Genomic DNA, 13,502 nt, shown 5'->3' with positions numbered 1-13,502 from the left:
GCCAATGTGGCAAGATTATGTCCTTCACTGACTGACATAATTCTTCTACTTGTGCCTGGGGCCGGAGCATGACCAGGCATACTGTGCGGATGGTGGTTGGATATCTCCTCTGGCCCAGCTGCAGAGGACTGTGAAAATAGCCCGACTTCAGGAGGAGGAGGAAGAGACTGGCTCCTATGCCCCTTCCCAGCGGTCCACTCAGTCCTCCTAGGCATGGGGGCCCAAACACCAAGAAGAGAGAATACATTTGTCCAGCCCTCCTCCACGGCTAGAATGGAAGCCGGATGTAAGGCCAGGAATGACCACCCTCACACGACCCCAGTGGAGGGGGCTCTGTCCTTAACTGCATAGACTGAGTCGAGGGAACAGGCCGAACAGCACAGGACCTTGATGCCGAGCATGGGCATAAGCATCGTCTGTTGCCCAAAACAGAGCCCTGATCGCACTCCAAGCGGCTGATGCTGCCGATGCATGCGTTGGTCGATAGTAAGCCAACACAACCAGCATCAGATGGAACAGCTGTGCAGCAGCCATTGGCACAAACATCATCCGGCAAACCGACGCACACGACGTCTGTCACCGTGTCGCAGCACAGTGGAAAGTCTAAGTGCAAAACCTGTAACTTTGCACCGGTATTACCGAAGCACAAGCGTAACCCCCTCCCATGCTTCGGCCGAGGAAAGTCTCTCCACTCATGGCACCCACCTTTCCTCCCTTCCGAAATGGAAGCTTCAGGGGATTCGGAGGGAGAGGCTTCACAACCTTTGGGCCGCGCTTCCACCTCTACCACAGAGACCACAGAGGGAAGTTAACTGTCCGAAAGCCAAGCAGCTCTAGGTCAAGAGATTTGCCTAGCCTCTTGAGGCAGGATTGTGACCTGAACCAGCCAGATTGATCTGTCCGCTCTCCACTGGCCAAGAAAAGCAGCACATCCACGCCTGCTCCCCAAAGGCTGAAGGGGGCATCTACATGGACCTTTTTTTGATTCTGTGGTGTCTGCCCAGCTTCCGTACTCCCCGTACATCAGCGGAGGATTCAGCGCACTCCCCTCCTTCCTCCCCACCAAAAAACCCATCAGGAAGGGAGGACCCGAATGTAGAGTGGAGTTTGCAGGCTTCTGACGCTGACCAGGATTTCGATTACTCCTCTTCCCCCCCCCCCCCCCCCACCTGTGCTCCTGCATAGGGATTCCCTCAGACCCCCCAAGAAGGCCCGCCCAAACCAACATCCCCCCCCCCCCAGGATCTATCATACTCCAAATTTATTGAGAAGGTAGGGTTCTGTTGAAAAGTCCCAATGCAAAGTTAAAATAGTTTAAAAGAACAACTCTGATTCTACTTTCAAGTAATATTCTTTATTGTAAATCATATGCTATTCATACACAAAACAGCAATACTCAGGAAGCAAAAAGTACACAGGAAGCAAATATAGCAAATATATACTTACATAATAATGAGCTCAGCGCTGGGCTCTGCAACAGATACAGAATCCTTGCCAGCCCTACTACATACCAGCTTTGCTTATATAGGTTAAAAATACAAAGTCAGCTAATTATCTGATTTCTGCTTGCATGCTTCACACCACTACCTTGTTATGCTGTCTGCCTACAGGCAGCTGTTATTTGTCTCCCCTTATCTTTCTCCCCCCTGCATTCTTTCCCACAGACTATTTGCTGCGTACTCTCTGCGATATCTCCTGCCCCATCCTGTGGCTTAATTTGTTGATTGGTGTCTGTGAATTCCTGCAAAAACAGTTTTATAGCTTTGTCTGGCATTCAAGGCCCCAGGTTTGTGTTCTGGGGCCTGCTAGTATTTTTCCATACCAGCAGTATGTTCAGCAATGGTGGTAAGGCCGGGGATTGAACCCGGCTATAATCAACAGTTCGCTCTTGAACCTGGAGACTAAGCAGTTACCGGACTCCAGGGCTGAGGTCCACGGATTGTTGAAAATCTTTGATGTACCCGGCCGAATGAACAGCCTTGCCTTCCCACTCAGTTCTGGATAAGATCATGGACAAGGCGTGGGAATCACCCTTTTCGGCGCCCACCACCTCCCAGAAATCCAAATTGAAGTTCCGGATGCGGAAATCAGTCCTCTATGGCCCAGTGGTGGTAGAATTGGCCATGAAGAGAGCCAGGAAATCCAGGCTTTGCTCCAGTACCCCACTGGGCAAGGATAGCCGCTACTTAGATGACTTCGGCAAAAAGGTGTTCCAAGGATCCATGCTGACAGCCAAGAATCAATGACACCAATTCTACATAAATCATTATCTCTGTGAATGCCTTTAGTCACTTAAGGTCGGTGAGGAGCAAGCTACTGGGGATAACCAGCAAAGACAGGCTATGATCGACCTCAAGGAGGGATCGAGACACTTTCTCCAAACCAGCTACCAAACAATCTCATTGAAATACCTCACATGGAGAGTCATATTCCTTGTAGCAGTCACCTCAGCACGATGAATTGGTGAGCTGCAGGCGTTGGTGCACTATGCTCCTTATCTTCAATTTTACCATGACAGAGTAATCTTGCAGACTCACCCTTCCTTCCTTCCCAAAGCCTTTCATTTGAATCACACCATAACTCTACCAACCTTTTCCCCTAGGCCACATACTTCCAGCTGAGAAGCTTTATTACCCCCGCTGGATTGCAAAAGGGCATTAGCCTACTATAAACAAAGGACCCACGCCCCTCACAGACACTCCCAGCTCTTACTCTCGTTCAACCCGAACGCTCCGGGTTTACCAGTATCCAAAAGGACCCTTGCTAAGTGGCTAACTCAGTGTATTCACTTTTGCTATGCAACTAGACTGGAATGCCTCTCATCAAAAGTGAAATCCCATCAATTGTGAGCTGTAGCGACTTCAATTGCTCATCTCTGACAGGTGATGGTTCAAGACATATGCAAAGTGGCTACCTGGTTGTTGCTGCATACTTTCACGTCTCACTACAGTCTACATCAACAAGCCAGTTCAGATGCAGTCATGGGACGAGAGATATGGCATGCCACTAATTCTTGAGATTGCCCCTTTCGCCGCCGGCTCGCCTGCCCGCTTCCTCCGACCGCCCAGCGAACGGCTCGCACGACTCTCTGCTACCGGCAGGGGAGACCCATCGGGGTCAGAGCCCAGAGCCTCAAGCCCGCAGCTCCCAAGCGAGCACCAACGCCGCGACTTACCCCACCGGGAGTCCCTGCTGCAACACGCTGCCGGACCGACGCTGTACGGCCCACCCCTGCCGCATCACTTCCGGTGCTGGAACCCTTCAAATTAGAGACATCCTCCTCGGCGTCTCGCGCCGGGCGTCTCGCGCAGAAGGAGCGCGACTAAGGGGCAAGCCCCTTAGTGCGCCCCTTTGTGCTCTCCGTTTGTGCTCTCCCTGAACTGCATTTGCCACATTATGTCAACTGTCTCTGATTTGGCTGTTTATACGTACATTTTGCGCTAAAAGTCCTCCTTGTTATATCCTTTCCCTCCCTCTTCCCCTGTACACCCGCTGAGCGACCACTAAGTTTGTTCCTGCCTACTTTCACCCTTCACAGTTAGTCATCTACGCAGCCACTTATTTTTTCCCTACTCCCTTGGGAATCCAGATATGGCTTCCTATCCCATCCCACGTATCCATTTCCCTAGTTCCAGACTGCACGTCCCACTTGTACGCAATCCCCCACCCCTTCGCAAATCCTTAATCCCCATTCTTACCTCTCCTCTGACCCAATTCCTTGGCCTCACTACACTCTCCCTAATCTTGTTCAACTCTCAATCTTTATCAAAGAAATTACCCATCCTCAACGACCTACTAGTTGACTGCAAACCAGATATCTGTGCTATCACAGAGACCTGGCTTAAAGACACTGACATTGTTGAAATAAATCAACTTCCCTCACTCTGTTATGATATTTTCTCAATCCCTAGAAAAAAGAAAAGAGGTGGTGGCCTCCTGCTTGCTGAAAATAAAAATCTTAATCTTAAACAGATCCATATTACCCCACCCACCAAACTTGAAATCGGGCTCTTTAAATCACGTGCCCTCCAAATATGCCTTGTATATGCCCCTCCTTCCCTGCTTGAATCCAATCCCTCTCCCATTATCGAATTCATTGCTGACTCCATCAACATTGACACTCCTGCTATCATCCTTGGAGACTTCAATCTCCATATTGACTCCACTGTCCTATCCTCTTCTTGCGACACCTTCCTTCATGCCCTCCAGGTGATTGGCTTCCAGCAATTAATCACCTCCCCTACCCACAAAGCTGGCCATTCCCTGGATTTGATCTTCATCAATTCCTGTATCCAATCCACGCTCTCCCCTACCTGCACCCCAGTCCCCTGGTCTGATCATTATCTTATTGAGAGCCATCTTTCTATCAATACTGCTCCTATCAGAAAGAATCCCCGTCACACTACTATAATAGCCAGGAAAGCCTGTCCCAGTGAGGACCTCGCCTCTGCTCTCACTACCACCCTGCCCAATCTAGACTGCTCGGATCCTAATACTGCTCTTATCTCTTGGTGCAGCCTCACAGAAGACGTAGCAAATAAACTTTGCCCCGTCTCCAAACGTGTCATAAACACAACCTCGAAACCTTCCAATCCATGGTACACTACTGAATTAAAAACTTTAAAAAACAAACTGCGACACAAAGAGAGAACCTGGCGCAAGGACCCTACCCCCCAACATGCTGATAGCTTCAAAACTGCCTTGCATCACTACAGGCTCTCCACATTAAAGCATAAACGAGATTTCTATGCTGCCAAAATCCATGACTACAGCTATAATCCCAAAGCCCTATTTGCCTACGTGTCCAACCTCATTAAACCCACCACCCCCTGCATCCCTGATTCCGAAGCTGATGTCAAGAGCAATGAACTTGCACACTTCTTTCATAATAAAATCTCGAAACTCAGCTCCAGATTCCCTGACTCAACCCACCTTACCTCTCCGAGTCCTACTCCCTCCACCACTGTCCTATCTGCTTTTGACCTCACTTCTGCCAAAGAAATAGAATCTATTCTCAAAAAACTCAAACCTGCCTCACACCCAAGTGACACCATTCCCCCCAAAGCGCTCCTTGCAATCCCAAACACCATTTCCAGAGCAATAGCTGGCATCGTCAACTGCTCACTATCTTATGGCTCTGTCCCAGACTCACTTAAACAAGCAATGGTCAAACCCCTCCTAAAGAAGCCCTCTCTTGACCTCAAAGACCCTGCGAACTTCCGTCAGATATCCAACCTTCCTTTCATTGCTAAGATAATGGAAAGAGTAGTTAACTCACAACTCACGGACTACTTAGAAAACCATAATATTCTCCATGCCGCACAATTTGGCTTCCGTAAACATCTTAATACTGAAACCCTCCTGCTTACACTTACCGACCACCTTCTCATAGGAATGGACAAGGGCGCTAGCTACCTTCTTGCCCTCCTGGATATATCTGCCGCCTTTGATACTATATGCCACAATCATCTACTCGCCCGCCTAGAAAGCATCGGTATCTCGGGCCTGGCCTTAGCATGGCTCAAATCTTTCCTATCAAACAGAACTTTCTCAGTCAAAATAGGCAATGCTATCTCTACCTCCCTCCCCTTACAGCGGGGTGTCCCACAAGGCTCTTCCCTCTCCTCCACCCTCTTTAATATCTACCTTACCCCTCTATGCCTCCTCTTAACTGAACTCAAACTTAACTTCTATCTATATGCTGACGATATCCAAATCATTATCCCTATCCACAACTCTTTATCCGATGCATTGAAGCACTGGGAAACCTGTCTCACTCCAATTAACTCTCTACTAACGAACCTCCACCTCGCTCTCAATACCAACAAAACGGAGCTATTACTCATCTCGCCCCACTCTAAACCTCATTCACTTCATAACCCTACTTGTAAACCCTCTATAAACCAACCCTTTGTAAGAGATCTTGGAGTCCTCCTGGATGAGCAACTAAACATGAAAAAATATGTAAGCTCCATCCTCAAGGACGGTTTCTATAAACTAAATGTTCTAAAAAAAACTTAAGCCACTGCTACACTCTCAAGACTTTCGCACTGTCATCCAAACTTCCCTTCTCTCTAAACTTGATTACTGTAATTCTCTACTCCTCGGCCTCCCACTCGCTACAATCAAACCACTCCAAATGTTGCAAAACGCTACCGCCAGAATCATCACTAACACCCGTAAAACAGATCACATCACCCCGATCCTGAAAAGCCTTCATTGGCTACCTATCCCATTCCGAATACTCCACAAAACACTCACCATCATACACAAATCCATTTTCTCTCACAATTCCCTTTGGCTGGACATACCATTTAGCCCTGTCACTCAGACCCGCCCCACCAGGACAGTTCACAAAGGAACTCTGCAAGTTCCCTTGCTAAAAATTGCACACCTCTCTTCCACTAGGGAAAGAGCCCTTTCTATAGCAGGCCCCACACGCTGGAACTCCATGCCCATGACACTCCGATTAGAACCCTGCCCAATCAAGTTTAGATCTAAATTGAAGACCTGGCTATTCCATCAAGCCTACCCTGACTAATCCTTCCTCCCCTGTGAACCCAATTCCGCCATTGTATCCCGATCTACTCACCGCACTTTATAAAGATTATGCCTCTTCGGTTAGAGTTAAGTTTTTACCAGTTGCCGTTGTTGCATTTATTGCACTTGTTGTTGATTTTTGACTTATTTAACTAGTTCACAACTCTGTATTTCTTGCCTTTCTCAGTTTGTTATATCCCCTCCCACTCCCTGTTATAATGTAGTTTCCTCGCTTTTGTTAATATGTAAACCGGCATGATGTGCCTATCTAATGCCGGTATATAAAAGTTATTAAATAAATAAATAAATTGGGGATCTTCTGCGTGCCCAACTCTACACAGACCTGAGCAATCAGAGTCTTTGTCTTCCCCATGTCTGTGCTTTTTTCCGCAGTGCTTCAAATCCCTGGGGCTGGGAACTCCCAGACAGCATGGCTAATTCAGCCTGCTTAGCTGGGGGGGGAAGTAAGTTTGCAGTACTGTAAACTGTCTTTTCCATAGATAGCAGGATGAATTAGCCATGCATTCCCACCCTCCTCCCTGGACAGTCTCTACCATTTTTTTTCCCTCCTACTCTTCTTCTGGTAGTGTGTTCTTTCTGCACTTTGAGATCAACTGAAGCAAGGAAGGCAGTCACATGGGAAGGCACTGTGGAGGCATGCAGGAGCAAAGCTCTACACATACTTGGAGAATTTCCTGCCTCGAGCCACCAGGGGGCGTGCTCCCAGACAGCATGGTTTTTATTTATTTTATTTTTATATATATCGACATTCGATCTCAATCGAGATATCACACCGGTTTACATTCAGGTACTGTAGGTATTTCTCTATCTCCCAGAGGGCTTACAAATCTAAGTTTCTATACCTGAGGCAATGGAGAGTAAAGTGACTTGCCCAAGGTCACAAGGAGCAACAAGGACTCGAACCCTGGTCTCCTGGTTCATAGTCCACTGCTCTAACCACTAGGCTATTTCTCCTTAATTCATCCTGGAGACCTTGATAGTTTGAACACTTAACCCCAATAAGCTATATACTATCTACTTCTACTTACAACCCAGTTATTTACCGTTTATGGTTCTGGTTACCATGTGATATAGTTTCTAGGATATTTTTTCTTTACCTTTTCTGGCTTTTTACTTGTTTTTGTATAGTTATTTTAAAGGATTAGGGTTTATAAATATATATTGTATTTTTTTTCCTTTCTATTACTCTACTTTGTTATTTTTGGTTTTATTTTATTATTTTTATTTTATCTTTAGTTCTTACTGTTTTAGTTAAAACAATTTTATTTTAGTTATCTATTTTTGATTTCTTTTATAATCTAAACTTTGTAAACCGTTTTGGTCAAACTTTGTTTGTGAAAGACGGTATAGAAATATTTTTAAATAAATATCTACGGAAAACACCTTTTACGGTATGCAAACTTGCTTTTCAGAGCATGCACAGGAATTCCCATGGTGTTGCTGTGTGAGTCCCTCAGTCTTTTTTTTTTCTCATTTGTTTTGTGAACAGTTGGGTTTTGCATCTTTGTTGCAGTTTTTCAGGTTTTTGACCAAAATTTAACATTTTTTTCCTCGGTTCCTTCATTCTTAGGGCATCTGGGCTAAGGGAGGTTGTTCATGACAAGCTGGCGGATGTGCCATGCTCAGGTGACAAACTCTTTGACAAGGCGAAAGAGGCCACAGATGTCATAAAGGAGCATTGTATTGCACTTCAGACTTTGACAATAGGTACAGCTGATCAGTCCTCCTATCATCAGCAACCTCTAGATTTGTGGATCAGCAGGCTAAAAATTTGAAAAAAACATTTAGGAAACCGTACTATTACCCAAGAAGAAGGTATAATTTCTATTCAGACAGTGCACATAGGTGTAATTCCTTTTGCATTCACTCCTTTCCAAAGCCTTACAGTGAAGCTAAGGTGTCATGGATGTGAGCCCTTGGGCTGTGGTGTGGTTACGTCAGGACAAGGGAACCATGATCCTGATAGCACCTCACTGGCCGCGCCAAGTGCGGTTTCCAGTACTTCAAGATCTCTCCATTCGCAGGCACATTCCCTTGGGAAAGGACCCGCTTCTAATCACTCAAAACAGTGGGTGCCTACGCCACCCTAATCTTCAAGCCTTGTCCCTGACGGCATGGATGCTGAAAGGTTAATCCTTCAGCTACTTAACCTTTCTGAACCAGTTTCCCGTGTCCTGATTGCTTCACGGAAGCCTTCCACGAGAAAATCGTATTCTTACAAATGGACCAGGTTTATGTCATGGTGCTCTTCTCAGTCCCTTGACCCCTTTACCTGTCCAATCTCGGTTTCTGGACTATCTCTGGCACTTGTCAGAGTCAGGTCTAAAAACTTCTTCCATCAGGATGCATGTCAGTGTAGTAGCCGCCTTCCATAAAGGTGTCGGATGTTTCCATATCCCATATTCCCATATCAGTACAACCCCTTGTAACACGTTTTTTGAAAGGCTTGCTTCACCTCAAGCCTCCTCTGCGTCCTCCGGCCCCTTCTTGGGACCTCAACCTAGTTTTGGGTTGGCTCATGAAACCACTATTCGAGCCTCTTCAATCCTGTGACCTTCGATATCTCACATGGAAAGTGATTTTCCTTTTGGCAATCACTTCCGCTCGCAGAGTTAGTGAATTACAGGCTCTAGTTACCTATCCGCCATACACTAAACTTCTGAAGGACCAGGCAGTACCCTAAATTCTTACCTAAGGTAGTTTCGGAGTTTCATTTCAATCAATCCATTATACTACCTACCTTTTTTCCCAGGCCCTATTCCAATTCAGGAGAGCAGGCTCTGCATACCCTTGACTGCAAACGGGCTCTAGCATTCTACCTAGACCGTACAACTGCCCACAGGAAAAGCACTCAATCTCTTTCCATCCTATCAAATTGGGGTAGCCTGTGGGTAAACAGACTCTCCTCCTGGTTGACGGACTACATATCCTTTTGCTATCAGCAAGCGGGCATTCCACTTCAAGACGTGTTAAAGCACATTCTGTGAGGGCCATGGCAACTTCAGTAGCACACCTACGCTCGGTGCCGCTTCCTGACATTTGCAGGGCTGCCACCTGGAGTTCTCTCCATACATTTACAGCCCTTTATTGCTTAGACAAAGCTGGAAGACATGGTTCCATCTTCTGCCAGTCTGTCTTGCGCAACCTATTTACAATGTGACGTACCAACACCCTTCCGCCTGCCCGGTGGGGTTCAGGATGCCCTCTGCCAAATTTCATCCCAGGCCTAGTGCCTTGCACGCCTGAGTACATTTGGTGCATACTCTGACATCTTCATCTCGGTACTCAGCCATATGTGAGGACTACCATCCTGCTTGACCTGTGAGAAAGCAAATGTTGCTTACCTGTAACAGGTGTTCTCACAGGACAGCAGGATGTTAGTCCTCACGAAACCCGCCCGCTGCCCCGCGGTGTTGGGTTCGTAACATTTTCTTATTTTCAGCACTACCTGTAGCTTTTTAACAAGACTGAAGGGGGACCCCTGCTGGTTGCAGGGTTAGTGCCATGCTGGTAATGCCCAGTAGGGACCAGTCAAAGTTCTGGAAACTTTGACAGAAGTGTTCTGTGATTGGGTTCCATCCTGTGATGTCACCCATATGTGAGGACTAATAACCTGTTGTCCTATGAGAACACCTGTTACAGGTAAGCAACATTTGCTTTTTGAAATATTTTATTGGTATCTAGAAATTTTTGCTATGAGTTTTTAATTATTGGATAATCCATTCATTGGCTATTTTAAAATCTGTTTTTTTTGTTAGTATGGTTTTTACTGCTATTGCTTTTATATTTCTTGATTTGTTTTATAAGGACTGCTGATGTTTCTTTTCTCCCTTTATTACACTGCATACAGATACTCTGGCTTGTTGCGGTTTCCAATTCAGTTTTTGGCTGCATGCTTCTAGTTATGCATTTTGGTTTCTTTATTCTTTGTTAGGCGAGGGTTAGCACATGTGATTCAGGTGAGGTTTTCTGCTGGCATGTAGTTTCTGTGTAGGGCTCTTTAACAGCCTGACTTGGTCCGTTTTCTTAATAGGAGATGGTGTCTTACAGCCTGGTGTAATATTTTCAGTGTTGCCTTTTCTTAGGTAAGGTGGTTACTGTTTAAGTGCTGGAAATTGGTGCTGTTTTGGTGTAGGCTGTTTACTATTTATGCAATTTCTGTTCAGACAGAATACGTATCTTTCCCTTGTGTCATTCTTAACAATAAAAATAATACTTTGCCTTTATTTTTTATTTCCGCTGTGAATTGTAATGAGCAGTGTGTCACACATGTGAGCATGGTCTATCAGGTGTGTCAAGATGGGAAAAAGGTTAAGAACCACTGGTGTAGATAATACCTCAGGTATGCAGATCCGGTAGTGGCCCGCAGTGCGTGGTACGCTGAAGAGATGGTGTTGAGGTAGTCTGAGGTCTGGGAGCTCAAGAGATATTCAAGGGTGAAGAACCAGGATCCTGCAGAGCAGAGTAGATGTAGCGAATCCTGCTGGTGAGGACGCGGTAGTGGTCCGAGGCATGGGGTCCACCGCAGGGAATCCCAGGAGGGCTTGGCAAGATGAAGTTGAGAGGTACTCACAAGCAGGCCGATTCAGTAAAAGTCGCAGGAGAGTGGGCGAGCACCAGCTCTCCCGGCGCGCGTACAGGCCCCTTTCCTGTGCGCGCAATTCAGTATTTAAATGAGGGCACATGGTAAAAAGAGGCGCTAGGGACACTAGCGCGTCCCTAGCGCCTCTTTTTTGACAGGAGCGGCGGTTGTCAGCGAGTTTGACAGCCGATGCTCAATTTTGCCGGCTTCTGTTCTCAAACCTGCTGACAGCCACGGGTTCGGAAACCGGATGCCAGCAAAATTGAGCGTCCAGTTTTCAACCCGAGGGCCAATTTAAATTTATTTTTTTTTTAATTTTTAATTATTTTTTACTTTGGGACCTCCAACTTAATATTGCCATGTTATTAAGTCGGAGGGTGTACAGAAAAGCAGTTTTTACTGCTTTTCTGTACACTTTCCCGGTGCCAGCAGAAATTAACTCCTACTTTTGGGTAGGCGCTAATTTCTGAAAGTAAAATGTGCGGCTTGTCTGCACATTTTACTTAGTGAATCGCGCGGGAATAACTAATAGGGCTATCAACATGCATTAGCAAGTTGCGGGCACTATTAGTTTGGGGGGGTGGGGGGTGGACGTGAGTTTTCGACGCGCCATTACCCCTTACTGAATAAGGGGTAAAGCTAGCGCATCAAACACGGGTTAACAGTGCGCTCTGCCAGAGCTCATCTTAGCGTAGGGCCAATCAGCTTAAATACATCGAGGTTGTGACATCATGCGGAGGGGACGCCTCTGAGGTTCCCGCCATGATGTGTACAAAAGGTGGCCCGTGCACGCTCGCGCGTGCTTAGGTAACTTCAGGAAGAAGATGGCGGTTGGGATCGCCCACGCCGTTCCGGGGACTCCAGGGAGGTCGGCATTCGCTGGCGGAGGCCACCACTCTTCCGAGAATTGACGAAGTAGCAAGAAAAGAGGTGAGCATAAGAGGTTACAGCCGTCTGCGACCGGGCGCAACACTCTAGTGATACACTGTATGCAGAATCAGACTTCTTGGGTTTTCAATTTGCTTTGGTCTGCATTTTTCTGTTTTTAATTTGTGGTCCCTTATTTTGCATTAGTTAAGGGTTGGTTTGTATTTTGTGTGTATGACTGAGGTGAGGGATTCTGCTGTCACGTAGTGTCTGGCTGGTTCTGTTTTTCCAGTGGAAGGTGTATTGGTGTCATAGGACCTAGCAGTGTTGCCTTTTTCCAGGTACAGTAGTCCTGGGAATTAGTTTATGGTTTGGCATGTTTTCTATATAGGTTCTGAGTGTCAGTTTTGAAGGGTTTTGTGTTACTTCAAAACGTTTCTGGCAGTGGAAGGTGTTCGTGGCTGTAATTGAGGTGATACCAGAATTTGAGTTATTTTTTATATGGATTGCCTTGAGCTGTTTCTGACTGCCGGCACCGGTTACCGATAAAGTTCTGCTCCTGCTCTGGGCTGCCGACACGCTCAACTTCCTCAATGTTGCGCATGTTAGCATGTTAAAGGAGACATTTTAGGCTTGTCCTTTATTGACTATGTCAACCTGGGGAGGCAGCTCAAACACTTGGTCACATGGCAACAGCAAATTTTCTGATGCCCCACCAATTTCAGCAGCTATCCTATGCCCCTGCCTCTGAGGGCTTCTGGTCTTCAAACTAGTACTACAGATCCAAACAATCAAGTAACAATGTTCTACATAAGCAAGCAAAGATGACAGGTTTCTTGAAGCATTACAAGGAGATTATCAAGATTTGGAAGTGGATGAGGCTAAAACATAGTTTGTTCTCTCAATGGAGAACTCCAAAGATAGACCTCTTTGTGGCTCCTCACAACCACTAGCTTCCTCTATTGTTTGAAAAAAACCAACAAGCAACTATAGCATCGAATGTGTATTCAGTTCCTTGGAACAAAGGGTTAATGCGAGCAGTCCCTCCAATTCCTGTCATTTCAAACGCTTAAGAACATAAGACGTGCCATGCTGGGACAGACCAAGGTTCATCAAGCCCAACATTCTGTGTCTGACAGTGGCCAATCTGGGTCACAAGTACATGTCAGATCCCCAATAATTAATTTCTTTTTTATATCTCACTCCCATGAATAAGTGCTGACTTTCCCAAGTCTAACTAGCTAATAACTATTTATGGACTCTTTTCTTCAGGAATTTGTCCAACCCTGTTAGTTCTTATTTGTTTTAATCTGCCAGTTGCCAGTTTCATGGAGTATCCTCTAGTGATAGTGAGGTCAAAACTCAAAAGCCATTTAGGCGGATAAATCAAAAGTTATCCAACTTAAATGGCACAATTAGCATATTCTGCCACTTATCCGGCTAAATTATAGCCAGGTACATAGCTATATAGCTATAATTTAGCTGGATAAAA

Source organism: Rhinatrema bivittatum, unplaced genomic scaffold, assembly GCF_901001135.1.
Source record: "Rhinatrema bivittatum unplaced genomic scaffold, aRhiBiv1.1, whole genome shotgun sequence".
NCBI lineage: Eukaryota > Metazoa > Chordata > Amphibia > Gymnophiona > Rhinatrematidae > Rhinatrema > Rhinatrema bivittatum.
This window is presented reverse-complemented; position numbering follows the sequence as displayed.